General features: G+C 44.4%; 1 protein-coding gene across 12 annotated transcripts in view; it reads left to right on the top strand.

Annotated features, from left to right (window-relative positions):
* The first annotated feature begins 373 nt into the window (after nucleotides 1–373).
* Nucleotides 374–27,690, top strand: part of ZMIZ1 (zinc finger MIZ-type containing 1) — a 439,750-nt gene continuing 412,433 nt past the window's right edge. For 3 of the 12 annotated variants that reach the window (XM_072628046.1, XM_072628050.1, XM_072628041.1), the window contains exon 1: nucleotides 379–1,916. The gene's annotated coding sequence lies outside the window, so the exon portion shown is untranslated. Of the gene's footprint in view, nucleotides 1,921–3,902; nucleotides 3,924–27,690 lie in introns of those variants that run through there. The other 9 variants (XM_072628049.1, XM_072628040.1, XM_072628044.1 and 6 more) reach the window with 7 other exon arrangements.

The raw sequence follows: 27,690 nt of genomic DNA, 5'->3' as shown, positions 1-27,690 counted from the left end.
TGGGAGGTCTCTCTGAGGGCCCCCCAATACTGCAGCCAGTGACCTCCGAGTCAAGGAGCCCGAGATCAGTATTATTTGGGGTCCAGGTCGCCCGCTGACTCTGAGCCCGCCCCTATCCCAAGAGTCTCCGCCTCCCTCCCAGTGCACCCCCACACACACTCCTCAGCCGGCTCTAGGGGAGGGCGCTGCCGTCCCCAGGGTCCTCTTAATTGTCCAATCGCCGGAGCCGAGCTGGAAGCGGAATGAATATATTAGTCTTATTAACCACTCATAAAATAGAGATTATTATCCCTGGGAGGGGCGGAGCCGAGCTGAGCGTAGTGGGGTGTCCCTGCCTGATGGGTGTGTGGGTGTGTTTGGGTTCTAACCGCCCAGTCCTGAGAAGCAAGTTCTCAATTTAAGGTCCCCACAAGGGACTCCCCTCATTGTGCTCCCTGTAAACATGGAGGGGAGGGAGGCCTGGAGAGACTAATTCTGGGGTCACACTTGAACTCTTCCTCGATCCACTCCACCCTCCTACTCAATTTTAAATCTTGTCTAATTTCAGGGCACGGTCCACGAAGCCGAGGTGGCATTTGCGCCTGTCCCCTTCTCTGTGTCTCCGGTTCAACCGAAGGAAAACGGAGTGGGTAGAAATAACACGAAGGTGGTAAATGGAGGGGGGGGGGCGATTCCCCCAAACTGTTGTCTGAAAAGAGGTGCCTAGCTCCTGGGTATGGAAGACACTACTCCAGCCTCCCCTAGTACCCCTGCTCCTCCCCACGCTCCATGCTCCCTCTTGGATTCTGCCCTCTTTGTCCACTCAGAGCCTGGGGACTAGGGAGGGGGTGAAGTGGGGGCATAGGGAGAAGACGGGACGGCTGTGAGAAGCGAGCTTTTGACATTCCCTTCATTCCCTTGCAATAACAATTCAAAAGGTCGGAAATTCTCATTCTCAGTTTTCATCCTAGAGAATTTTGGTTATGTATACAGTAATCTATATGGATATGTATACACACAGAGCCCCCGAAGGGGAGGAGAACCGCTAGTACTCCGGGTACCGCGTATTTGTATGGGGAGGGGAAGGAGAGGGGAGGGTGTCGTGTGAGTCTTCTGCTTTTTTTTTTTTTTTAAGTCTTTATCTCCCTCTCCAATTTGCACGATTTTTCTCTTCCTCTCCCCCTAAACTTGCAGAGTAAAAGAAAAGCAGGTCCGGGTGGCTTGGGGGAAAAAGAGGTGTGTGTGTGTGTGTGTGTGTGTGTGTGTGTGTGTGTGTGTGTGTGTCTGTCTGTCTGTCTGTCTGTGTGTATTGGGTTGTGTGTATCAGGGTGTGTGTGTATTTTCCTCGGGGGGGGGGGGGGGCTGAAAAAGAAAAAGGAGGGGAGAGAAAAAGTGGCATCCCTGGCTGAGAGGAGGAGGAGACGCGCTCCCTTTCAGATAGAAATCTAGGACAGCTTTTGCCGGCAGCCGGCCGGGAGCGGGGCCCTTTGGAAATAGACTAGCCAATGTAATCTGACACTTCAACTTGCTCGGCTTCAGGCTAGTTGATTCACTTACTCACCCACTAACGCCGAGTTCCTTTTCACTGTCTGTGGACATTAAAAAAAAAGGGGGGGGGGGGGGAGCGAGAGCGAGAGAGCAGAGAAATAAAGCTCGAATCCAGTCGTAATTCTGATTTCTCTCCCCCCTCTTCTTTCCTCCCGCTCTCCCTCCTCCCTCTCCACCACCAACCGCACAGATCTCCCCCGCCCTCCCCCTCCCCAAAATCCATTGGGGGAGAAAAGGAAAGGAGAAAAAGAGAGAGAGCGAAAAGGATTTTGCCCGTGTGTCCTTCCTCCTTTCCTGATTTCTCTCGCCTGCTGCTCCCGCTGCCGGTGCCACCGCTGCTGCCGCTGCTGCTGCTGCCGCTGCGTGCGGCCCCGGCTCCTCGCTAAGCGGTGGGTAAGTTTGTCGTCCTTCTTCTCCCGGGGCTGGGGCTGGGGCTGGAGCCGGGGGCGCGCACAATGGATCAGGGCCCCCAACTCCTGAAGCCCGCCCGTTCCCCCCCTTAGAAGCAGCGCGGAATCGTGGATTAGGCAGACTCGTGCTAGTCTCCGTAGTGATTGTTTTCGTGAGATCGTGCCTTTGCTTTTTCTTCTCTCTTGCAAAGACTTAGGGCTGGAAACGTGTGGAGGTTGAGGGTTTGTTGTGTGTGTGTGTGTGTGTGTGTGTGTGTGTGTGTGTGTGTGTGCGGTGTGTGTTTTTTTTTTTTTTTCCCTCTCTAGCTTAAAGGGCTGGGTATAGAAGTAGGTAGGAGGGTCAGTTAGTGCTGGAGGCTAAAGGCAGCCAGCCTTGGGGTTCAGACTAGGGGGAGCCGGGAGCTGAAGGGATCTGGGGTTCCTGGTTACGATTTCTGTGTGTGTGTGTGTGTGTGTGTGTGTGTATCTCCGTGTGTAAAGAAACCATGCCTTTCTCCCAGCGTGGCTATCCGCGCTCCCTGTATGTGGTGTGGAGGGGCAAAGGGGAGAGCAGGCATTACTCTGGGGTTGGAGAATGTGGGGGATATCGCCTTAACCCTTCTTTCCGGTGGGTGTAAAGTTTGTGTGTGTGTGTTTGTGAGGGTGTTAATTGTTGTTGTTACTTAGTGTGTTTGTGGCTTGTGGAAGGGTCAGCCAGGAAGACACAATGTTGCAATGCTGAAGGTGTGTGTGTGTGTGTATGTGTGTATGTGTGTGTGTGTATGTGTGTATGTGTGTGTGTGTATTTGTGTGTGTATGTGTGTGTCTATTAATGTGTGTGTGCGCGCGCCGTGGCCGGTAGCCGGGAACTCCTTAAAAACAAAAGGAGGTTTAAACCTCGACCGGGGGACGTCGCCGTCTGCCTGCCCGGCTGCCCCAGCCGGGAGGGAAACCCTAGCGCTTCGGAAGGAGCATTTTCTATGTGTGTATATGTCCAGAAGCTAAAGTGATCTGTCGCCTCCAGTTCCTTTCTCTGTCTTTTGCTGTCCCTGGTGGAGTGGAGGGTGGGTGGCAGAGATTGGAGGGGCTGGGCACGGGGTGGGGGGGCTCCGAGAGAGAGAGGGACTGTCTCTGGGAAGGTTGTTTCATGTTCCTTGAGCCTAGGGTTGGAGGGGGGAACACTGGAAAGTGGGGTTTCTCTTTCTCCTTCGTCTCCCCCCCCTCCTCTCCCCAGCTAGAGAAAGAAGCCAGCGCGCTCTCCTCTCCCCCTCTCCGGTGTACATCTGTCCAGGAAGCCAGGGGAGGGGTAAAGGGGGGGCTGTGATGGAGGGAAAATAAAACCACATAGAAACAGCGGCAGAAGCGGGATCAAGAAGTGTGTGTGTGTGTGTGTGTGTGTGTGTGTGTGTGTGTGTGTGTGTGTGTGTGTGTGTGTGTGTGTGTGTGTAGGGAGGGGGTGGTGGGAGATGGTGGCATTGTGAAGGAGGGGTGGGGGGCGGCAGAGGAGGGGACCGTTTTCACGGGAGGCTGAGCTGCAGCCGCCTAAAGGGGCGAGAGCCTCAGACCCCGGGTTTAAAAGACACTCCAAGAATGTAAACAACTGGAGAAAGGAGTGCGTACATGCGGCCCAGAGAGCTCCTCTGAGGCACCCCAGCACCCTCCTTCCCTGGGGAAAGCACAGAGAGCTAGTGAGCTCGGGGGCCCGGCAAGTTAGAGTTGTGCACCGCGCGCTGGGAGCTTCAAACTTTCCCCTTGCGTCCCGCACCTCCCTCTCCCCTCACCCGAGCGCTCGCCAAGTGGATGGCAAGAACCCCTCCCGGAGGGCGCGCCTTGGGGGCGGAGGGTGTCCCTAAGCTAGAGGAACGGTAGCCTGAGGGGTGGCTGCAGGGTTCAGTCCAGCTGAGCCCTGAGAAGGAATTGAGGGCGGGGAGTGGAGGGGAGAGCCTGGGCAGGGCTCGGGACTCCCTTCTCTGGGTCCGGGATCAACTTCCCATGGTGTCCCAATGGGTAGGTGATTGCACTCCCCTACCTCCCTCCCCCCTCCCCCCCATCTCCGCGCCCCCCCCCTCCCCCCGGCAACCATCGGCCGTTTGGATGGCTTGGAGTGTCCGAATAGTGGGTTTTGCTGGAGCAAGTCTGGGTGCAGGCTATCCCCTCCCTCCTTCCCTCCCTCCTTCCCTCCTCCTCCTCTTCCCCCTCCTCCCCCTCCTTCCCCTCCTCCTCCTTCTCCTCCTTCCCCCTCCCCTTTCTCTCCTTTCCTCTGACTGCTTTCTCAATGCACTGACGAGAGGGAGGAAGATTTAAGTTGGCAACCTAAACAAATGTTGTCTCAAAGGTTCCTTGAGAGAGAGTTGGAAAGGGGGTGGGATGGGGGGGTTGGGAGGGAGAGACTAGGCTGGAATGAATGACCCAGAAGAGTCTGAGGGGTGCTTCTTTCCTTTTCAGATAAGAAAGCCATTTTAGAGACCACCAACCCCCCGCCCCCCAGCTGTGTGCATCACAAGGAATGGTGCCTTATAAAATTTAAAAGGGCAGCAGCCCATTAAGGCGATGGCCTGGCGCCTGGCTCTGGGAGCTTCGTTCGAGCAGTGCCAAGGGCTTTTTAAGGGATTTTCTTGAGCAACAGTTTCTCTCCTGGCTGCAATATGGGAACCTGGTCTTGTAAACTGCAGGGTTAAATGATGCCTTCCTCTCTTCCTCCTCCTCTCTAGGTGTGGGGAGTCACCTTGGGCAGGAAGAGAGTCCAGGGCTACTCTCAGAATTTATTTTAAAAAAAAAAAAGGTGTGTATATGTAGTTTTAAGGTATAGATCAAATGTGCTGGAGCTGGGAGGAGTAATTAGTTTGTTTTACTGGTTGGGAATTGTAACTTTTACTCTTTGGCATTTGCTAGCCCTTGGAAAGTTCAAAACTTGTCCTAACATACTAATAAGTGGGGAAAGTTAGGAGGATCAAAACCCTAGAGCCTTAGCCTTTTCTGGATTCTTGGCTGCCTTTTTGCTGGGGAGGAGACAAGCATTTATTTAACTGATACAGAGAGAAGGATTCACAGTGGCTCCCCCTACCCCACCCCACTCCACTCCTGGGGCTTTTGATTGAGAGAAATTTACTGTGCCATCAATCTCCCCATGGTGAGGCCTGATTCAGGTTTATGAATGCCAGAAGACTTGCGCTGACCTTTTTCTCTTTAACTTGAGGATGTTGAAACACCAGCATCAAACAAAAGACACATTGAAAGCAAGGTCTGCAACGGAGCACGTGTGACTGAGGCTGGTGGAAGGCATTTGGAGATAGGGTTTGCCTCTGAGTATTTTTCGCTTTTTACCCCTCTCCTCTAAGGAAGGAGAACAGTATTTAGCTCTGGGAGTCACAAGGCTGTAGAAAGTTGTTTGGAGAACAAATCTCAAAGTTAAGATCTTGCAATTCAGTTGGGATCAGAGTGTTGGGAGGATTTCTTTCTTTCTCTTTTTTCCCCTGCCTGAACGTTTTAAGATGGATGGGGTTTTGAAGCTGTTGGTACACACCTAATTCAGTGAGAAGAATAATTGAGCATAGCAAATTCATTCAGATTTAGGGAGAACCTCTCAGTGCAAGAAGTAATTTGTAAGTTTAAAAAAAAGATTGGAAGCTTTTGTTTGGATTTGTTGTTGTCAGCATAACCCAAAGGGTTCTGCAGGGTGACAAAACCTGAATTCATTTTACTTTTTAAACCAAACACAGACATGATCCCCAGTAGCATCTCCTTACCCTGCCTGGCCCAGGAACGAAACATTTGGGTGGAGAGATTGTGTTTTGTTGACTTTACTGGTGACCCGTGGATCCTTTACTCATTTAGGATAATAACAGGGGGAAGAAACCCAACACAATTCACAGTTGAGAAGAGCTGAAAACTTGCATTCTACACACACACACACCTCCCCCCTCATTTGGTAGAATTTGAGACACGTTATCCTCCCCTCCTCTCTTGCATGAGATTAATATGACATTGTAGATCCCAAATCCTTAGGCTTTGATGGCCAGACCGACTGACACTGGACATGGCCCCATCCTGCTGTTTAGTAAAATGTCGGTTCCTAAGGCCACTCAGAGAGGCCAGCCGATAAGTTTATCACAGGAAACTTCTTAGAAAAAAACCAAACCCAACAAAAAACAAAACCCTTTTGAGAATAACAAAGATGGGCCTCCTGGGGAGGGAGTATGTCATCTATGTTTCCATTCATAACTTTTTAAAATTTCTGTGAAGGCCCTCCCCCTTCTTTCTATCTGCTTCCCCCCCCCCCCCCCCCCCATCTTTATGAGGTTCTCAAGGTTGCAAAGCCACAACAGAACCTGTGTGTACTAATTACCACTGAGATGCTGAGGCCTGGCCTAATAGGTTTGACCTCTTGGCAAGATGGGCTTGCTTCCGTGCACACACTGTTCCTGCCTACCCTTTGTCTCCCGGGAAGCCGCTGGGAATCTTCTACCCTTCTGGGCTAGGGGGAAGGGAGAAGACTTAGCCACGGAGTGGTGCTTAATTAGCATCCCTGGCCTTATGCCGAGTGCAGGATCCAGTGCTTGGTACTCTAGGGAAAATCAAAAGGCCTAGGCTCTGCCCTCAGGGGGTTTACCATGGAGCTGGAGGAGAGAAAGGCTTTAAACAAGCAACCAAAAAAAGCCTTGAAGAGAGTTAAGAGTGAGGATTTTAAGGCTGGAACCGATCTTGGAGGTGGTGTCTTGTCTAGCCTCCTCATTTTACACGTGAGAAAACTTGAGACAGACAGATTTACCCAAGGTCAAGTCAGTAAATGCAGAAGCTAGCATTGGAGCCCAGGTTGTTTGTTGCTGTTCAGTCCTGTCCGACTCTTCTCCACCCATTTGGTATTTTCTTGGCAGAGCTGCTGGGGTGCTTTGCCATTTCCCTCTCTAGTTCATTTTTGTAGGTGAGAAAACTGAGGCAAACAGGGTTAAGTGACTTGCCCAAGGTCACAAGGCTAGTAAGTGTCTGAGGCAGAATTTGAACTCAGATCTTTCTGACTCTGGCCCAGGGCTGTAGCCTCTGAAGCACACTATACTACCTAGCTGTCCAGGTTGTCTTGTCTCCAAATCTGTTGCTTTTCCTACCATAACCTACTACTGCCCCCGGTGTCGTATGATGACAACAAATTTCACAGGCTACAGGAAGATATGATAAACTAGAAGAGAACAGAGGCAGGAATCTTGGATTAGGAATCAGGAGACTCAGTCACTTCACAGTGAATCTTACTTTTCTCATCTGTTAAATGGGGCTAAATACCACACAGATTTCATGAGAATCAAATAAAACAATGTTTACTCATGTTTTAGAAGTATGAAAAGCTATCTTCCTGGAGTATAATAGTTCAACTTTGGGGGTGGGATTCGTCTGCAGCCCAATTCAGTAACACAAGAGGTTTTTTCCAGCTGGCTGTTGTGATAAACATGTCCAGGGAGTGTCCCTACTGGTGAAGGATGGGTTAGAGCTCTGGAAGGCCCTCCCCCAACACACAGACAGGATGCCAGAGGGGCTGCAAGTCACTTCAGCTAGCATTTTACTCTGCTTCTGGCAGGAAAGACTAGAGTTTAAAGGTTGCCCCTCTTACCCCAGAACTCAGAGGAAACATGGGGATGTCACCCATCTGTTGTGGGAACTTCCCCAATGCCATGTAGGAGGAACTGGAAATATTTCTTACTGCCCTGGAGAAGCTATCCCCTGTCTTTGCACTTTAGATATACTTTGGGGATGGTAGGTAGCCTGGGCTTCACTTACTTTCTGTAGGGCAGTATGATTCCATCTGTGGTTCTTTAAGAGAGGGAGGCAAACTTTCTCATCCAGAGTACAGAGAATCATAGGGAACATAAGAATTCTAAGACAATCTCTATCCTCACGGGGCTTAAGAAGGATATACACACACATACACATACACATACATATATATAGACCTATAGACATACACATTTTTTTTCTTGTTCAGTCATTTTCCAGGTGTATCTGACTCTTCATGACCCCATTTGGGGTATTCTTGGCAAAGATAGTAGAATGGTTTGCCATTTCCTTCTCCAACTCATTTTACAGATGAGGAAACTGAGGCAAACCAGATTAAGTGACTTGCCCAGGATCACACAGGTAGTAAGTGTCTGAGGCCAGGTTTAAACTCAGGAAGATGAGTCTTCCTGACTACAGGTCTGGCTCTTTATCTACTGACTCACCTAGATGCTTCTGTATGCATACATACATACATATACACGCTTATATGGAAGAATACATATATATATATATAACCTATGTAAGAAGTTAATACAGAACAACATGAGATATGATAGTGAGGCAATATAACATAATCAAAATGTAACTAGATTTGAGGTTAGAGGACATGGATTTCAGTTATAGCTCTGCAAATTACTAGCTGTGTGGAATAAAGCCTGAACTCATGATTTTGTTAATATAGGGAACGCTCAGATAAGGGAACTCTCTCTACCACCAGGTCACCATCTTCTCTGCAAGTTAGTCTTAACCTATAGAACTGAGAGATTAAATGATTTTGTTCAGGAACACAAACCCAGTATATGTTAGACTTGAACCCAGGTCTTCCTGATGTAGAGACTGGCTCTCACTAGCCATAGTGAGATCATTTAATGTCACTGGACCTCATTTTTCTCATCTGTAAAAATTAGGGTGTTGAACTAAATAGTCTCTAAGGAACCTGCTAACTCTAAATCTGACAGTCCTGTATGAGGGGCAAATGAAGGGTACAGCATGTGGTTGATGATATTAATGAAGGTGAAAGGCAGGAGAGTCCCTAGAGGCTGGTGTGGTCAGAAGAGGAGGATAGGATCATGACAAAAGCATTGGAGAGTAGATAAGACTTGGTTTGCTAGACATCCTGTAGGATGAGGAAGATTGAGAGAGGAAGGAGGAAAGGGGGGAGGCTCTTAGGCTAAGTACCTCTCTTGGGTCTCTGGGGGAGACCGCCATATTTTAATGGAATAGAACTAACTCTCCCATGCCAGGACTCAGAGCCCTTCTGTATTACTCAGCTGTGGTCCCCAGCAGCTGTCCATCCTCTTGGTTCTAATAGTCTGCTGAGTTGATGTACTCCAAAATTCCCAATTGTGGTTTTCAATCCTTGGGAGCATGAATCTGCAGCAAGAGAGTTCTTGAAGTGGTGGAGAAAGAAACAGATGTGTTTGTAGCTGGCCTCTGGTCCCCTTAGAGAAGAGAAGAAAGTCCATGGAGCCAGGCTGGTTGCCACAGCTCGGATGGTTTCTATAGCTACAAAAAGTGATTCAGACCTTTCCCTTCTCCTGGTCTCCCGTAGCAAACCCCATGAGCAAGCAAGATGCTGGGCTAGGAAGGCATCCCCACCCCCACCCCAAATGGCATGCCCACAGGTTTGCTGACATGCCACGTGACAGACACAGCCACGGGGAAAGAACAGGCAGCCTCTTGGGTTCTGGCTTTCTGACCAGAGCCTGGCTGCTTCTTTTGTGTATGATTATGATGAAAACCCTGTAGCTGGTTTCATGGTAATGATCCTGTCAGCAATTAAGGGACTCTACCTAATGCACCCGATAGTGGCCCTTATCCACCTGTTATGCATGAGCAGCAAATGCCCTGGCCCCTCTTGAGTATTGGAGGGTCATAGGTTTAGAGCCAGGGTTCACCCAGGCCAACCCTTTCATTTTACAGATGAGAAAACTGAGACCCAAAGTCACATAGGCAGTACAAGTCTGTAAGGCTGTGTTGGGGCCAGGGTGGGGAGGGGGCAACCAATAACAGTACTCCCATTTTTGTATCCAAGAGGGCCACTGTATGAGTATAACCACTGTAACTGGTGAATGACAGTGTGATTGAGCCTGAGGGAAGGTCAAGGTGTCTGGGATAATTAGATTTCTAAGATTTCACTACTCCTGAGCTAGTCTGGTGGCCTAATCCTTTTATCCTTTACCTAGATTTGTAGCCACTCAGAGGACTCTGGAGGTAAGAGGTAGGGAAACCCACATTTCCCTAGCTTCTGAAACCAGCATAGGGGATTCAGCTTTTGAAGGTGTTGGGTTTGGAAGGGTTGGGGAGAAGATGGAGTTCAGCAAGAATCTAGTCCTTTTATTCAGGTCCATGGGAATCCAAAGAGTCGGGGGTGCTGTAATAACACATCTGCACTGTTTGCCCATTTTCCAAAGAGCTAGCTGGTTGACTTTGTGGATGCTCATCCTGTGTTACTAGGTAGTATGTGGAGACCTGCTAAAAGTTTGCCATGTATTGTTACAGGGCCAAGGGTCTCTTATGAGATCAGTGGACATATTGATCTGGGATGCTGGAGAGAGGATGGGCCACCTGTATGAGTGATGGAGTGTTGGGGGTGGCTCTGTCCATGCAGTTGGTGTGTAAAGGGCTGCCTAATTTGATCTTCAGCTTGCTTCATCACTAGAAGTTGTTTTATCATGTCATTGCCTCCTTGCTGCATTTCTGTGGCTTAGTACTCGATCATGAGATTGGGGAGTTTTTGCCCCAACTTTCTTCCCGGTTTGGGGTACCGCAGCAGTAGGGGATGTGAAAGAGACTCCCTTAGCCAAAGTGGTAATCTTCCTAGATGTCCTCTGGTATGCATCCCTGTCTTGAACCCTCTCTCTTCAGGGCCAATAGCCTTCCTGGGAAAGCCCAGGGCCTGGTGTGGGCAGAGCTGGGAAGTGAAGGGATCTAGATGCCTGCAAATTAACATGAGAATAGAGGCCCAGACAAGAAGCCTCTTATGTGTAACTCTGGGTCCTTGGGGTAATGATGTGCTGATCTTACCCTAGCTGGCCTTTCCTGCCTGGGCAGCTATATGTCTCTGCTTCAGTGGGCAGGGCATCCCAGCTGGGCGGGTCTGGGCCGACTCCAGCTGTCATTGGGAGCCAGGAGCACATTAATTGGAGGATCCTTACCTAGGGCAGCCGGCGTGATTCCTCACTCTCCCCCCCCCCCCCCCCCCCCATACTTCAGGCCCTAGTTTCATTGCCTTTTGTGTTTTGAGAAGGCTTGTAACATGAGCAGCCCGGGTTTCTCCAAGGGGCTTTTGTTTGACCGATTAAAACATTTATTGTGGAATGACTTGACAAGTGCTATTTGGTCCAGACCAGTTCTTGGGAGGCAGGAGACCACCATCACCTAATGATTGGCTCATCCCACAAGGTGAGCCTTATCAGTCCCCAAGGGGCTCCCAGAATCAGCTCGTAACTCTTCGGAGGAGTTTATTTATTAGAATCCCAGTGCTACAAAAGAGAAAGGAAAAGGCTTCAGTTGGCCACTTAGTGGCAAAGCAATATAAATATCTGCTTGTCCTTAGCTCTGCTTCATTTGTTCTCTAAGAGTATGTTTCTCTCAGGACATAATGGATGGAGAGCTGGCTCATGGTGAGGGAGACCTGGGTTTAAGACCTGCCTCTTCCATGGACTGGCTGTGTGACCCCAGACATGTAGTACAGCCTCTCTGAAAATCTTCGCTCATCTAGAAAATGATGAAGTGACCTCTATGATATCTTCTAGCTCTAAATCTAAGATCCTTTTTTCAGAGAATTAGGTTCCAAGTCTGACTCCCCCTTCCTTCCTCCATAACTGTTCTTTTAGGATAGCCTAAAGACAACAACAATTTGTTTTTTGACTACCAGAGGATTATGTGAAATAAACAAAGAGAATTGTATTAATTAATAGATTAATTATACTAATTAATAAAGAGAAATTGTATTAGTTCCCTGATTTTCAATTCCAGGAAGGCTACCTGACCTAGAAATCACTTCTCAAAAGTGTGAACTTTTTAATAGTAGATCTGGAATCCTGTCTGGATTGTGTGGGAAGCTTGGTTTCTTCCAGGAACGAAGGCAGTTGGGAATCAGTTACAGAATTCTTGTGTGGCATCACATTCTCAAAAAGGGGGAGGAAGGGGCTTAAAAATAATTACAATAAAGGGTTGATTATGTTGCAAATTTTCAGGAAGGTGTGAACATTTTTTTAAAAAACAGGACAACTTGTTAGGATCATAGATTTAGAGTTGGAAGGAATCTTAGTCCAATTCCCTTGTTTTACAAATGAGGAAACTGAGGCTGACAGAGGTACTCGGTACCTTTCCCAAGGCCACACAAGAGTAATCAGTGGCAGAGCTGGGGTTCCATTTGTTCTCTGAGGCTAGTAGTCTTCAGGCTTCCTGATAACTAAAAAGACAGGAACTGGGTAATAGATTGTGGAGGATCTTCTAGATCTTTCAGGAAGAAATGACAATGACTTTGGCCCCTGTGCCCTAGGTGGTGGAAGGATCCTGGTTTAGGACTAGGAGTGCTGATTTTAGAAGCTTTATTATAAGTAGCAAGGAAGCAGCTCTATGTGTACAAATGCTTCTCCAGAGTAGCTGATATTCTACTCTACCTATCCACGCTGACTTCCCCAAATGGTCAGCATGGCAAGTATGTGGCCAGGGAGGCAGAAGAGGTATGTGTCCTCCAAGTTTTAGCCACAGGAGTTCCCCCAGAAACCAGCCCTGGTTCTTAATGGCTAGAATCCTCCTCCCTCTTTCCCTAACAAAGGAAGGGATAAAGCCAGTTTCAAATCAACACACAATCCAGTGGTACAAGGACCTGTATCCCTCTGGGGAAGGCTGTCAGCTGTAGTGTAAGAGTCTTAAACTAAGAATCAGGAGACCTAGTTCTAGGTTCTAAGGACCTCCCACCACTGACTTGATGTGGCACCTTTATGAAAGTCTCTTGAGTTCTTTGGGTCCCAGTTTCTTTATGTTTGGAATGAGGAGGAGTGGTCTAATTGAACTTTTCCAGCTTTGTGATTCTATCAGGCAAGCATTTCCCCTAGCGACTTAAATGTCCCTTAGTGTTTTCTATTCTTAGAATCATAGGATTGAGAACTGGAAGGGATCTTAGAAACCATCTCTAGACAGATGTGGAAACTGAGGCCCTGAGAGGTGGTCACTTGGCCAAAAAAACATTGTGATGCAGGGCAAAGAACACTTGAGTTGGAGGTGAGAGAGACGAAGCTTCAAATCCTACCTCAAATACTAGTTAGCTGTGTGGACTATTTCCATTTCAGTTTTTGTTGTGGTTGTTGTTTTACCTCTGTGAATTCTCTGTGTAGGGAATTCCTGGTGTAAAAACTTACTTCTCTGCTGCCACTCATTTGTACCTTATAATCTTAAAGTAGAGATTCTTAACTTTTCTTCTGTCATGGATCCTTTTTTCAATCTGGTTAAGCCTATGGACACGTCTCAGAATAATGTCTCTTAAATGTATTAAATAAAATGCATGGAATTTCTTTTTGTTTTATGTCCCAAATGTGATGAATTTATTTTACTCTGATGCAAAACCAAAGCTTCCACTACAGCACAGAGACCAATTTAATCATGAAGGTATTGAAAGATTTCAGAAGAAACAAATTACAATGAAATCTCGCTGTCAAACCAAAACCAAATCTAAGTTCATAGACCCCAAGTTAAGAACTCCTACTGCCTGGGGATACTGAGAAGTTAAGTGAATTTTGAAGGACCTTGTAACTTGTTTGTGGAAGACTTGAACCTAGGGCTTCCAAATTCCTGGTTCCTTAATCCACTTTGCTTCTCTTGATTGTTGATATTATTATTGCTTGAGGTCATACAGGTGATAAGTAGCTGGGCTGGCATCTGAACCCCAGTTCTCAGGTTCCAATTCCAGCGCTTTTTCCAATTCTGGGGTACAATGTGTATGGTACAATAGTGTATTACAATGGAAAGAACCCAGGATTAGGAGAGGACTAGCCATCTTCACAGCTTACTACCTCTGTGACCTTGGGCAAGTCACAAACTCTCTGGACCTCACTTTACTTATCCGTAAAATGAGAGAGTTGCAAAATAAGACCTTTGTCCTGTCTTTAAACCTATGATCTTCTCCCTAGCAGAGAGACCTGATGAATATTCCCATGATAGTGGAGATGAAGAGAAGGAAACGACTTAGAACCTACCATCATGTTGTCCCAGGGGCCTGTAGACCTGTGTTTATTTGCACGGTCTTTTTATTTTTTTTCTCTTTTGGTAATATGACCACAAATTCGTTTGTGGCTAGGTACACAAGCCATTTGAAAGGCACGCTTGGCAGGAGGTTGAATCGTACATCCGGAGTCAGGAGACTGGACTTAAATTGTAGGTAGTTATAGAAATGGAGAACTGGGAGGGTCCCAAAAAGTCATCTTGCCCTACGATGAAGAAACAGACTGATAGATAGAGTAGAGGTTACTTGTCCAAAGTTACTTAGAGCTGGTGACAGAGCTAAACCTCCCAACTTTGGTCCAAACCATCTTCTGACTACAAAAGAATTTCTTAGCCACAGGGTGAAAGTGTGCCAAAGTGGTAGTAGACACACTGGCCTTGAGAACATTTCTGGCCCAGGGGCGTTCACTGTCATTGGCCAATTTTTACCAAATCACCAACGGAGCCCAAAGCCCAGCACTGCAGTTCCTGGCTCTGGTGTTCAGGAAAGATGAATCCTAGGTTTTTAAATCCCCTTGCATTGAACGTTCACATTTGTAGCATTTAAAAAAAATAAGCCTTTTGTTTTTACATCATGATCATTTCTGGTGGTCACCAATGATGTGAATGACATTTTGCCCTGGTAGCCTCACACCTCTCTGCTGAAAATCTGATCAGTTTTTCTGGATGATTATTGGTTTTCCAGTTAGTTTTATCAGTTAATAGGCCTTAAACCTCCTCCTTTCTCACCTGGGTCTGGGTTTGGTTTAGCCAATCATAGCTAGCCCCTTGAAGTTATTTTCCAATTCCTGATAAAACAGAGGCCTAAATTCTTCTCATTTTCCTCTTCATAAAGGGGAACAAACATGGATAATACGATTTCTAGTTTGGTGCCTTTGCAACATCGTTGCAATTAGATTAGGAAATGATTAAGTATTGCTTGGTCTGCTGTATTGTACATAGGCATTTTCTTTTACAGGATGTGCGTGTGCATGTGCGTGTGCGTGTGTGTGTGTTTTTTACTCCCCTTAGCTATTCTGGCTTTAGAGATCCCTTTTAATTTGTAAAATTGGGGATAAGAACATGACATGATATAACCTTCACTAAGAAGATGTTGCAGTAATCAGAAAAGCTCACATTTATATAAATACTAAAAGCTGACAGTGCTTTTCTCAGGATACCTTTGTGACATAGTTAGTTTATGTATCATTATTCCCATTTTAGAGACAACAAAGTAAGTCTCAGGAAGGGGAAGGAAGGAACTTGTCCATGATCATCTTAGGAGGAAATTAAGCCAGCTGTTCTGAGACCCAAGGCCACTGTACTCTCCCTCTTTCCTCTTTCTTTTCTCTCTGTCTCGTCTTTCTCTTTTCTCTGTCTCTATCTCTCTCGGTTTTTCTTTGGCCTCTTTCTTTTCTCTCTCTTTTCTGTCACTGTCTTCTTTTCACTGTCTCTCTCTTTCTTTTCTCTGTTTCTTTTTTCTTTGTCTTCTCTTTTCTCAGTCTCTCTTTTTTCTTTCTTTTCTTTCTGTCTCTCTTTTCTCTCTCCATCTTCTCTTTTCTCTATCTCTGTGTTTCTGTCTCTTTCTCTTCTTTTCTCTTTTCTATCTCTTTTCTGTGTCTCTGTCTTTTCTCTGTCTTTCTCCCCTTTCTTTTCTCTTTCTTTTCTGTCTGTCTCTGTCTTCTCTTTTCTCTGTCTCTGTGTCTCAGTCTCTGTCTTTCTCTCTTTCTTTGTCATAGCCTCTCCTTTAAACTAGAGGCTCCCAAGTAATCTCAAGAGTTGAGAGGAACTTCAGTGGCCATCTCCAACCAGCACAACAAGATTTCATTTGACAGGTAGTCATCCAACTTTTGTGTGAAGACCGTCATTATCATCACATTTATGTAGTAATAGCACTTTCTCCATATTCCATTGATTCTCACCACAACCCTGTGAAGCAGGAGTGATTACTCTCATTTTACTGGAAACTGATTCTGAGACAGGTTCTGTGACCTTCCCAGGACAGCACAGTTAGTAAATGTCAAAGGCCAAATCCGAACTCAGGTTTTCATGACTCCAAGTCCAGAACTCTTCTATATTTCATCACCAACTGCCATTGAGGGGGGACACCTCACTCCAGAGGCTTGCTTCCTTCTGCAGCATGGTACAGCCAACAGAGCATTCACTTTGGAGTCAGACGACCTGGATTCAATTCACACCTCTGGTTGCTTCCTACCTTTGTGACCTAGGGAAAGTCCCTTTACTTTGTCTTGGCCTTAGTTTTCTCTTGTATAACAAGATGTCCCCCTCTTGATCTATGATTCCAAGACCATTTTTAGGAGTTTTTTCCTGACATGAGGCCTAGATTTGCCTCTGAAGCTTTTACCCACTGCTCCCAGTTCTGGGGGAAACAGCCCAAATCAACATTTCTTCCATGACACCTCTCTCCCAAATTCTCCAAGACAACTCTCATGCCCACTTACTGGAGCCTCTAGGTGCCTACTTTCATAGCACCCTCTCCTTTTAGGATCATTAGCTTTTTCCTCTTACTTCTTGCTTTGGTCATATTCATCCCCCTTCACCACTAGTAACCCTAGCAGAGAAGAAAACATTTGACACGTAATATGTTTATAAAACTTATTTCTTAAAAACAAAATCTAGATAAAAACCAAGAAATGTTTCCAGCTTCCAAACTCTACTCCAAAAGAACAGCACTTATTTTTCAGAATTAGAAGAGTTAACTAGGTCCTTGGTGATTATAAAAGGGTATAATTCTAACAATTAAGGTAATATAAGGAGATTGTGTTTTAAATAGCTGGCTCAAATGTGCCTTTAAGAGAACCAAGGCTGAAATCTCCGGCAGCTTTTGCCAAAGGAAGGGAGCCTTTGAAGAAGGAAGGAAGGGAGATGATTGACAGCTGCTCAGGGTCTAGAGAGGGCTCCGGATAGGTGGAGTCCCGTTCCCCCTGTATCTTGCAGCCAGTGGATTCTTCACTCTGATCTGGTTCCAGCGTTGTCAAGAGGAAGGTCCTGTTTGTCACTGGGTGGGAACTGTTATTTACTGGTGATGGAAAACTTAGAATGAAGGGGATGAAGAAAAATGCTAAACTTTCCTTTGACCTACGATGGTAACCAAGATCCAGCCCATTTACATACATTATCTCATTTAGTGAACTGAAAAACCACTAAATAAGTAGTGGGCAGTTTTATATGTGAAGGAATAAAGGTTAAGTAGAGACCAGGATCATGATGGAAGAGAGTTTCACACCATAGAAGCACAGCCTTAAATCTGGGAAGGACCTTAGAGACCATCAAGTCCAGGCCACCCCCATTTCACAGATGAGAAAAGTGAGACCCAGAGAGATTAAGTGATTTTTTTCAAGCACTCTCTCAGTTGAATCCCACAGTTTCCCCAATGATTAAGAGATGTAGGACCTTAGATGAGTCATCCCTTTCTCTCTCAGGGATGAAACTGAAAGGTTGGACTCACTGACCTCAGAAGTCCCTTCAATCTCTAATTGTCTTTATTATCTAAGTGGCTTGCTTAAGCGCTCCAGGGAGTCAGTGTCAAGAATCAGTAGAATTTGAGTCTTCTGACTCCCAAGTTGGGTGGCATTTTCTGATATACTGCAACAAAAGTGCCTGTTTTCTTCTGTTTTTCTGTTTTTAGTTGTTATTTTTACTTTTTTAATCCAAAATGTACTCCCCACCAACTTTCTGGAGGTAAACTTGCCAGGTTGGTAAAGACTAGTTTCTTAGATGTCCTATTTGGGTAGCACTTTGTCATTTTCTTTTGGAGGAGTAACTTAAGAGGTACTTCGTTAGAGGAAAGAACATGGCTGTGATAGGTTTGGCCTTGTTAGCTCCAACCCCTGTCTCCAGTGAGCTCTATTATGGAAAAAGAGTACTTTGGGGCAGGCATACCAAACAGAAAACTGTGAGGAAGCTCTAAAGGCGTTCACAAGTAAATTGAGGAGAAAGTGTAGACTTTTAAAACTGAAAGACACTTGGGAGGCCATTTAGTCTAACCCCCTCGTTTTCTAGATAGAGAAACTGAGGCCCAGAGAAGTTGAATGACTAACCCCCATGTACACAGGAAGTTAGTGGCAGATCCAGGTTAGAGATTTGGCTGCCTTTCACTCCTACTTCTACTTTAAAAGGCAAAAAAAACTTCTACTAAGTGAGAATGGACATGGAACAATATATCCCCCAGTAACTGGCACATAGTATATTTGTCAATTGACTTGCTTTAGAGGCTGAAGGGGAGGGCATTGAACCGTAGGGTCTAATGCCAGTGATCGTCTAGTACCATCTGCTTATTTTCGGGTGGGTAAACTGAGATCAGGAGATTCAAAGTGATCCATCCAGGGTATTTACTCTGCTAGTATAAACTTTAAAAACTCAGGGTCATCACATAAATTGAGAGGGTTTGCTGCACTACCATTCTCTAATTCTCTGATTTATATTGAAACAAAAACTAATTCCTGAACCATATTGTGGACCAGGCTCCTGTAACAGAGCTGTTTCAGGATATCAGCCCTGCCCAGCACTAAAGTCCCCGCACTAGATAAAATGTTGTTTGTTTTCCACAGCCTTTGGTGTTCCTGATTCATGAGCCCTTTAGTGGGTGAGGGGTCTTGGCTTCCTTATGTCCTTGTCCTCAGGCAGCTGGGCTTCTGGGTACAGCAGGGACACCCACACTGGCACTGCTCTCCTGGAAGCAGAGGCCAGTTCAGGCACTTGTTTTCTGAGCCCTGTCTGCCCGCCCGCCAGGGAGACAGCTCCCTTGATTTCCCGGGATCCTCAGCAGAACCACATGCACTTTGCCCACTTACAGGGTGCCCTGTTGGCTCCCTTTGTTTTTTTTTTCAAGGTGTGGGTGTGTAGAGCCTCAGGCACAGTTGGACAAGATGCAGCTGTGTGCAGAAAGTCAGCCTGTCTGCCCTCTGTGCTTTCAGAAGCTTTTTCTTCTTTCTTCTTCTCGTTCTGATTGCAAGGACATCAGCTGCTGCTTCTGGGGTACAGTCAAGTCCCTGGCTCTGTTTTAAAGCTGATGCCTTTGTGGAGCTTTTTACTCTGCAGAACACTTTCTAACCCATTCTCCCATTTGAGCCTCACCACAGTCCTGTGAACTGGGCAGGGCAGGTAGGAAGATTTCTCTTTTATGGATGAGGAAACGCTGGAAGGAAGATGAAGTAACTTGCCCCAAGTTCCACCTTGAGTTAGTGGAAGAGCCGGGATCAGGAAATTTGACTGTCCTACCCCAAAGCCTCAATGCTACATACCTCTTAGCCCTTTCTGGAGTTCAAGTTTTGACCCAGGCCCCTTGCCGTAGGATGTCATTAATTTAAAAACACCCACAGAATTGCACTGGACACAGGCCTAGTTGGTACATAGATAGCGTGATTTAGAAGGAGTCAGTCATTGTTTAATAAAGAGCTCAGAATCTGATGCAGATGGTGGGCAACATATTGTGGAAAGAATGTCAGCTTAGTAGGCAAGAGACCTGGGTTCAAATTCCAGCTCTGAAAACTACTAGCTAAGGATGGGAAAAATTACTTCACTAATCTCTCTGTTTTCTCATCTGTAAAATGGGGATGATAATACTTGGGCTACCTACCTCACACAGATGTATCAAAAAGAAAGCACTTTGTAAACATTTCATTTGCCACATAAGTAAGCACTGTTTTAAGGGTAATAAGCATATAAATAAAACAGAAAGTCTAATAATCCCTCCTGCCCGTAATTGTGTTTTATAAATTAGTTTGTATTAGAGTATTCGAGGATGTTGGAGCCAGAAGACGATCTCAGAGATGATTTAATTTAACCCACTTTTTTGCAGATGAAGAAGGAAGATGTGGAGAGGTACCCAAGTCACATGGCTAGCTAGAGACAGACTTTAATTCTAGAGTCTCGCCTATCATTCCATTCCAGTTTTCGGGTTGACATACCATTCTGTGCATCAAAGGGAGAAAGAGAAAAAAGAGTTGCCTCTGTAAAGTTCTTTGAATGTTAAAGCCCCATGTAAAGTCATCTCTTTATTGTTACTATTATCCAAAATGTTTTCTTTTGTTATGTTACTAGTTAGAATCAATGATCCAGATGGCTTAGTGCTAACTAAGTCATGCAGTGTGTCTTCTCCCTTCTTGTTTTGGGCTCTAGGAGTGTGGGGCCAAAATAGCTCAACATTAATAAAACCCTTGGGAAAGCAGCATTTTGCTCCCCTGGATGGCAGACTGGCCAGCTCTGTCTCTGGGGCCTAATGTCTAGCATGGTGCTGCAGTGCCTGTTCCTGGAATGAACACTGCTCATCCCAACTGGCTCTTGGGGCTCAGCGGATTCCCTTTTGTGAACATCTCCTCTGTTTTCTCCAACTATAGTAGAGCAGAGTAGAGCCGGGTTGGGAGCAGATGTGCCCTCTAAACGGGAACCTTTTAATCGCACTGATTAATGAGGTTTCTTGGCTCAACTGCAGCTTCCAAGGTTCATTGCTTAGATTAAAAAATAACCAAAAAGCCACATGATCCAACAAACAGAATACCTCCTGAGAGGGGAGCACACAGACTTGGATTTGGTCCCCCTCTTTAGCCATCGTGAATACCTCCCTCCCCTCCAAAAAAGGGGAAAAAACCTCACACACTTCTATTTCTGCTCCACAGGAGGATTAAAATACACAGGATGGCTCTGTTGGGAGGAGCCTGGATCTTAATGTTTTGTTTTCACTATAAACCGGCTGTTGGGGTAGGGTGGGGGTGGGGAAGGGGAGCAGTATTTGGAGAGTGATCAATATTTTATAATATTATATGCCTTGTATTCCTATAATGCCTTTCCTCCTCAGTGCATTTTCGTGTCCATTATCTTCTTTGATCCTTACAGCATCCCTGGGATGTAGGTTAGAGCTAAGGCGTTCTTGCTGGAGAGGCTGTCTTTGATTTTTGATGGATTGCTCCTCTGAATGCTGATAATCCCTCCACTGGTCAGTTGGTCGGGGAGTATTTATTTAGAGATTTCTGTGTGCCGGGCATTGTGCAAAGGACCAGGGTTACAAAAAAAAAAAAAAAGTAAAGAACAAGACCTGCTTTCAAAGAGCCTATAGTCTAATGGGGGAGGCAAGATGTAAATAACTAGGTTATGTCAAAGGGCTGTAGGAAAGGCTTTGCAGAAGGTGGGATTCCAGCTGAGTATTCAAGTAAGACTGGGAAACCAAAAGGTGGGGATGAGGTGACAAGAGCATTCCAGGAATGGAGGCTGATTTCTCAAGGGGAGGTAAGACAGAGGATCATAACTATTTAGAATGGTTGAGGCCAGTGAAAGATGGGGCATTGATATCGATTGCGGTTCATTCGTGGGTACTCATTCTGTATGATCCTTGGCTGTCCACAAATTTCCCAAAGAAGATACATGCAGCATGTAGAAGACCTTCTTTGAGTTTTTGCCATATTTCGTGGGCTCTAATGCATTACTTAGGCTGGGTATCTACTATCTTTTTGCTCACACTACACAACTGACCCATTTCCCTTTTTTGGACTGATGTTGCCTTCTTTGTCATTTCTTGTGCTGGAGTCTGTTTAAAATCCCTATGAATCTTTCCATGATCTTTTGGGCCATTTGCAAATGTAGTTCTTTGAGTATTGGGGTGTTCTGTGATTCATAGCCATAGAAGAAGACTGGAGTAATACTCCATTATAATCTCATCTATGTGAATATTCCCTTCAGTGATGCAGAATTCTAGCTCAATATTTTTAAAGCCTTTTGCAAACCAATGCTAGCTGCTGTTATTATTAATACCCATCTTGTGTGACTTTTATCCATATTCTCTAAGAAGTTTGTAACTGGGGGTTCACCTAATGTTCTGAAGGCTTTCCTTGATTTCTCTTGAACACTTACAGAATACCTTTGGGGTACACAGTCTGTCTGTTATCCCTCATTCTTGGTTCTTGACCAACCCTTCTCCGTTTTTCAGTTAGAATTTTCTTAGATGGTGTTCTTTACGTCACTTCTCCTTCATAATCCCTTTTTTGTGCTGTGTTACAGTGTGCTCTTGCCTCCCATGCATCTCTCTGTTGCTTTTGAAGCATCCTTGACTGCAGTTCTTTGGGGATTGTCCAGTTCTGTGCATCCTAGCTATATACCACTTGAAGGATATTGATGTGAAGAAGAAAGGTCTTTGTTTCAAGGAGAAGTTCAGGATGATTTTTTAAAATGAAGTTTCTCAAAGGCTATCCAGTTCATTCTCTTCCTCCTGTGCCACTCAGAGCCTCCTATCCAATTCTCGCTGTTCTTTTTCAGTGGTCATACATGCATACATACATACATACATATGTGTCTCTGTGAATGTATATACACATACACACATGTTGTGTTGTTCAGTTGTTTTCAGTCATGTCTGACTCTTCGTGATCCCATCTGGAGTTTTCTTGGCAAAGATAATGAAATAGTTTGCTATTTCCTTCTCCAGGGTGTCCCTGTTTTACAGATGAGGAGCTGAGGTAAAGGGGAGGTTAAGTGACTTGCCCAGGGTCACACAGTTACTAAGTGTCTGAGGCTGGATTTGAACTTACGTCTTCCTGACTTCAGGCCTGATGCTCTATCCTCTGTGCTACCTAGCTATGCCAAATACACACATACACATATATGTATACCAGCGTATCTCTACCTATATACATATTTACACATATCATATGCATATACATAAACACATGTATTTATACATATACATATACATATTGTAGCATATGTATGTAGTACTATAGTATACCGTATTATGGCATATATACATATATGGCATACTGAGTATAGTTACTGTATAGTACATATACAGCATATAGGATACATATATGCATATAGTATAGTACATATGTTCTACATATAGTGTATATGTGTAGCATGTATATAGTAAAAAAGTATATAGTAGTATGCAACATGTACATGCTATATAGCATAACTATACATAGTATATTTCCTATATACAGTGTATATATATATTATTTTGTATAGTATATATACAATATATTGTAACTATACATAATATACAGTAACAGTTATATATGTCAGTAAATATGTATAATACATACATACCTGCATGCATACACACACTGGTGAGCCAATTCTATCATCTGGACAATAGGTAGTCTTCATTTCTTGTTCTTTCCTGTATGGATAGTTAGACCAAGTTCTCTTAAGTGATTCTAAATCTCTTTTGGTAATATTGTGTAGCTTGATGCATTGAGCACCCGTTTGCAGATGGGAGCATTAGGAAGAGGACCTCTCCAACTTGAGGAAATCTGTGTTTTACTTGGGTTTATTGCTGAGTTTCCTTGGTGGCATCCATCTCTCGCTTTCACCGTTGCCTGGTGGTACTGCTCAGAGGGTGGCCAAACATTATCCCTGTTAGATGTTTCAAGAATTCTTAGATAAGTTTAACTTAGGAAAGAGAGCCACAGTGTTAGAGGAGGACCTTTAAGATGACATTTTACTCTACTGAATCAGATGCTGAGCATAAAAGTGTTATTGCTGCCTTTTGTTTTTCCATCACCTTCATTCCTGAAGCTGTCCCTCCTCCCTCTCCTTCCCAGGAAGCCCTGTGTTGTAACAGAGAATAAGAACAACGTGCTGTTTGCAGGCGAAAAACAAATGCCACGAGAGCTGGTATTTTTGTCATCTTTCCATCACTTGCGTGATGGCAAAGATGTCGTCTGCTGTGGAACATCACTTGGGAAAGCCTATTTGTTCCTCATCAAGGATGCCCTTGATGCATGTGTAGATTATTCTCATAAAAATTTTATATGGAAAGTAGGCATACGGGTCGATAGTGATGGATGTTTCCTGGGTTGCCTTTTTTTAAAGTTTAAGGTCTGAGGTTTTTCCATGCCTTTTGTTATCTTTTCCTTCTTTGGCTACTTTGAGATTTATTCCCTCGGTGCTTTAAAAATTGTCATCTCCAGCAAGGAGAGTGTGTGTGTGTGTGTGTGTGTGTGTGTGTGTGTGTGTGTGTGTGTGTGTGTGTAGGTGTAGTTCAGCCATGTTTCTCATTTTTGTTTTCTTCAATACTTTTTACATTTACTCAAGATGGGAGAGTATTGCTATTAAAAGGTGGGTTTTGCACCAGGGCAGTGCCTAGCCTTATTGAAAGCACCGTACAATTTTCTAATTGCCATCTAGTGCCTACTGAATTTTTGTTCTAGCTCATTATCTATCTGCAGTATGTATCCAAGGTGTGATGGACTGGGCTGCCCATTCAACCAATTGTCATAACCTGGGCAGTGTGTTCTTTAGCCAGTAGATGTTGTTCTTGTGTGGATTGCTAAGGCAATTTGGGGGGGAGTTCTTGTTGAGGAGACTCTGTTGGGTTCCATGGCTGATGGTGATCAAGACAATAGTATCTGCAAACTAGACTATCTTGAGAGTCTCATCCTCTAAAGCAGTGGTTTCTGGCCACATGGACTATAAAGACCCCATTTTCATATCAAATTTTGTAGACCTCTGCATGATAGTGCTTCTACTAATAGCCTTTATGGATTGATAAACTACACGATGACAAAAGCTTACTATGAATCTAGTAATGCTTTTAAACAAATTTGTATTTTATTGATCATAACAGCATCTATGTATATGGGGAAAAGAGTAATACATATGTGTGAGACATGATTCAGGGAACAGAAGTTGTGTTTGCTTATTTATTATACTGTCATGCTGCATATTTTGTTGGATCTAAATTTGGAACTAAGGAAAGACCAAAGTGACGATACATGGTGCGCATATGGCTCTGTGAATCCCATACTTTCAGTAGCTCCACAGGCTTTTGGGGGTCTACAGGTTGAGACTTGGTTTCTTTTGTTTGGTTGTTTCAGTCATGCCCAACTCTTTATGACCTTGTCTGGGGTTTTCTTGGCAAAGATACTGAAGTGGTTTCCCATTTCCTTCTCTAGTTCATTTTACAGATGAGAAAACTGAGGCAAACAGGGTTAAGGGACTTGTCCAGGCTCACACAGCTAGTAAGTGTCTGAAGCTGGATTTGAACTCAGGTCTTCCTGACTCCAATCCTGGTTCTTTGTGCATCGCATCACCTCGCTACCCCAAACAGGTTGAGAACCATTGATGAATAGGGAATATCTCATCTGTTTGGACTTTTGCAACACATTCATCATGGCACCTATGAAAGGTTTGGGGAGAGTATGTTTTATACGTTATTTGATATTGGTGCCCAGAAAATCATTAAAGCTGTCTCTGCATTTGTCATGAAATCTTGGGTCTTAAAATATGTATATTTGACAGTTTGTTTGCTAAGAGCCTTTAAAACTATTAGACTTTGCTAAGTCAAATGTTTTTAGTAAGCAATAAACACAGAGGGATTGTGTATTCTTCATGCCTTTCAATCAGTTGTGTGGCCACAAAGGTGTGATTTGCTCTAGAAAAGCACTTAAGAAGTTTGCCTCTCCTTTCTTATATTTTCATCAAGGACACTCCTTATGCATGTGTGAACCATTGCCATAAAGGTTTTCTATCGATAAGAATGAGATGGATCAATTGCTGATGTCTTGCCAGTGGCTTTTTTTTTTTTAATAATACCTTCTGTGAACTTTTCCATTCAGTTGGAGTCTTCCCTTCTTTGAAATCTCTTGAAAATCTGCCCGCTGGACACTTTCCAAAGTATTCTGTCTCCATGAACTTGTTCTGTATGTGTTTGGTCAGGGATAGTGGCTCTTCCTGAATTCATCTTTTTGAGTGCCATGACTACTTGCATTATATGTAAAGTAGTAAGGTGGCAGAATCCATATGTAGAAGTTCCACTATCTCAACTTGTTGAATAGGTGGCTGTAGAAATGCTGGGATATCTGTTCTGTTTCATATCAATTTATTGGTTGCCATCCATTTTCATTTATATGTACTTTTCAGATAATCTGGCTCAGCCAAATTTCATGTTAAGCCTTCTGGGCTTTTGACATTTCCTCCCTTTACCACTTTTCTGAGCTTTTTGAGGTGATACTATCTGGGCTTTTTTGTCATTTCTCCAGTAAAATTTTGTAAATAAGCATTTATTCTAAACCACTGTTACCGTAGGTGCCATATTTTGTCTCTTGGCAAGGAAATCAAATGTTTGCCGAATAAGATGGTTTCTGGGCTCTTGGTTTCCTCATTGTGGCAATTATTTAAATTGGTTGAACGTCTCTGTGAAATAGCGATAAACTTAGTGCCTTTACTTTAATCCATTTAGTCAGTCAAAATCTTGTTTGAATAGTTTGAGTTGGTGCTATCATAACTGTTTCCAGTGTTGTCTTCTTAACTTTACCCTTTCTTTTAATCTGGTATTGATTTTTGACCTTTGCTCCAACCAGTCCATGATCTGACTGCACACAGACAGCTGATTTGGAAGTGACTCCCACAATGGTAACCAGTCATTTCCTGTCTGTTAATACAGAAACAATTTAATTTTTTGTGAAGTCGTTTGATGCCAGCCACATCCAGTGCCTTCTGTGTCTCTTATGAATACTTCATTCAATATATACAGGTGTGTAAGGCTTCTGAGTGTTCTGTAATTCTTTGGCCTCTTTTAAACATGAACCACATGTTTCAGGATTTGGGGGACGATTTCTCCTGTCTTTGTCTTGAAGACACCAACTATCAAGGTCTATGTTGACTTGTTTTAGCACCCAGTGTATTTGGTATCATGGTATCATGGGCCAATTTTGGCAGCTTGATGGACCCCTGACCCCCTTCCCACTATAATGTTTTTAGATGTCTAAAATAAACTATACAAAATTACAAAGGAAAGGGTTGATGTTGAAATAGAGTTATCTAAGCTTTTTTACCAGAGTATTTTAAAAAGCAATTTCACAGACCCCAGGTTAAAAGTTCTTGATGAAAGATCATAACAGAGTCTGCATAAAATTCCTCTACCTTGTCCTTGGACATCTGTAACAGATGTTGGTACTATAAGCTGAACTTATCTTTGTGGTAGACTGTTCAGGCTCACCAAGAGCACTGCAAGGTGAGATGAATGAGGATACAATTCAGAGATGCGTCATAAGAACAATCATATGACAAATTATACATTTGATTCCTAGTTTCAGTTGTAGTGGGAATTTCAGTGGGGGGAGGGAGAGAGTTGGTTCTTCTGATAGGATCTCAGCTTTGATCATTGGACAAAGATCTTGCAGAATTAAATGAATGTTTGCAGATGTTTGAAAAACCATGAGTATTAGCACCCAATAACTCCCCCACCCCGCACAGACACCATTTTAGCCACTTTGTCATTGTCGTTAAGGAAAAGGAAAGGGGTACACAGGTGTGAGGGCCATTTTGCTTATCTCTCTTTCAGGTGTTGCCGTGACCCATTCAAGGATTTATCACCTAGTCTCCCATTGCACAATGTTGTCTTTAAAAAGTTAGCTAGGCTAATCTGTGGGTAGGAGACACAATCTATTTCTGGGACTCTCCTCACAGCCTTTCCAATTTGGTAGCACCCAACAGAGGACTTGGTAGCTAGCACCCAGTAGAACTCACTTTTCAATAGCCTAGCCTTCAAGGTCCCAGATCCACTTCTGTGAGACCATGAGAAATAGAATGAAGACTTTTGTAGAGGCCATGATAGGTACCACCTCCAATTTACAGGTGGAGAAACTGACATACTTAAGAATACTTTAACTTATCCAAGGCCTCACAGCTAGCCAACAGCCGAGCTAGACTAAGGAAATGTTGAGTTTTAGCTTAAAGGTCCTTTTCATCAGCACTATCAGTCTAGTGGGATTGTGGAAGAGGAGAAAAATTTAGACACACAGGTATTGTTTGTTTGGTTTTTTTCTTGAGAAAAGTGTGTAGTCAT

The sequence above is a fragment of the Notamacropus eugenii genome, chromosome 1, assembly GCF_028372415.1.
Source record: "Notamacropus eugenii isolate mMacEug1 chromosome 1, mMacEug1.pri_v2, whole genome shotgun sequence".
Taxonomy (NCBI): Eukaryota; Metazoa; Chordata; class Mammalia; order Diprotodontia; family Macropodidae; genus Notamacropus; species Notamacropus eugenii.
The sequence above is the reverse complement of the archived record's forward strand: the minus strand, read 5'-3'. Positions and strand labels throughout refer to the sequence as shown.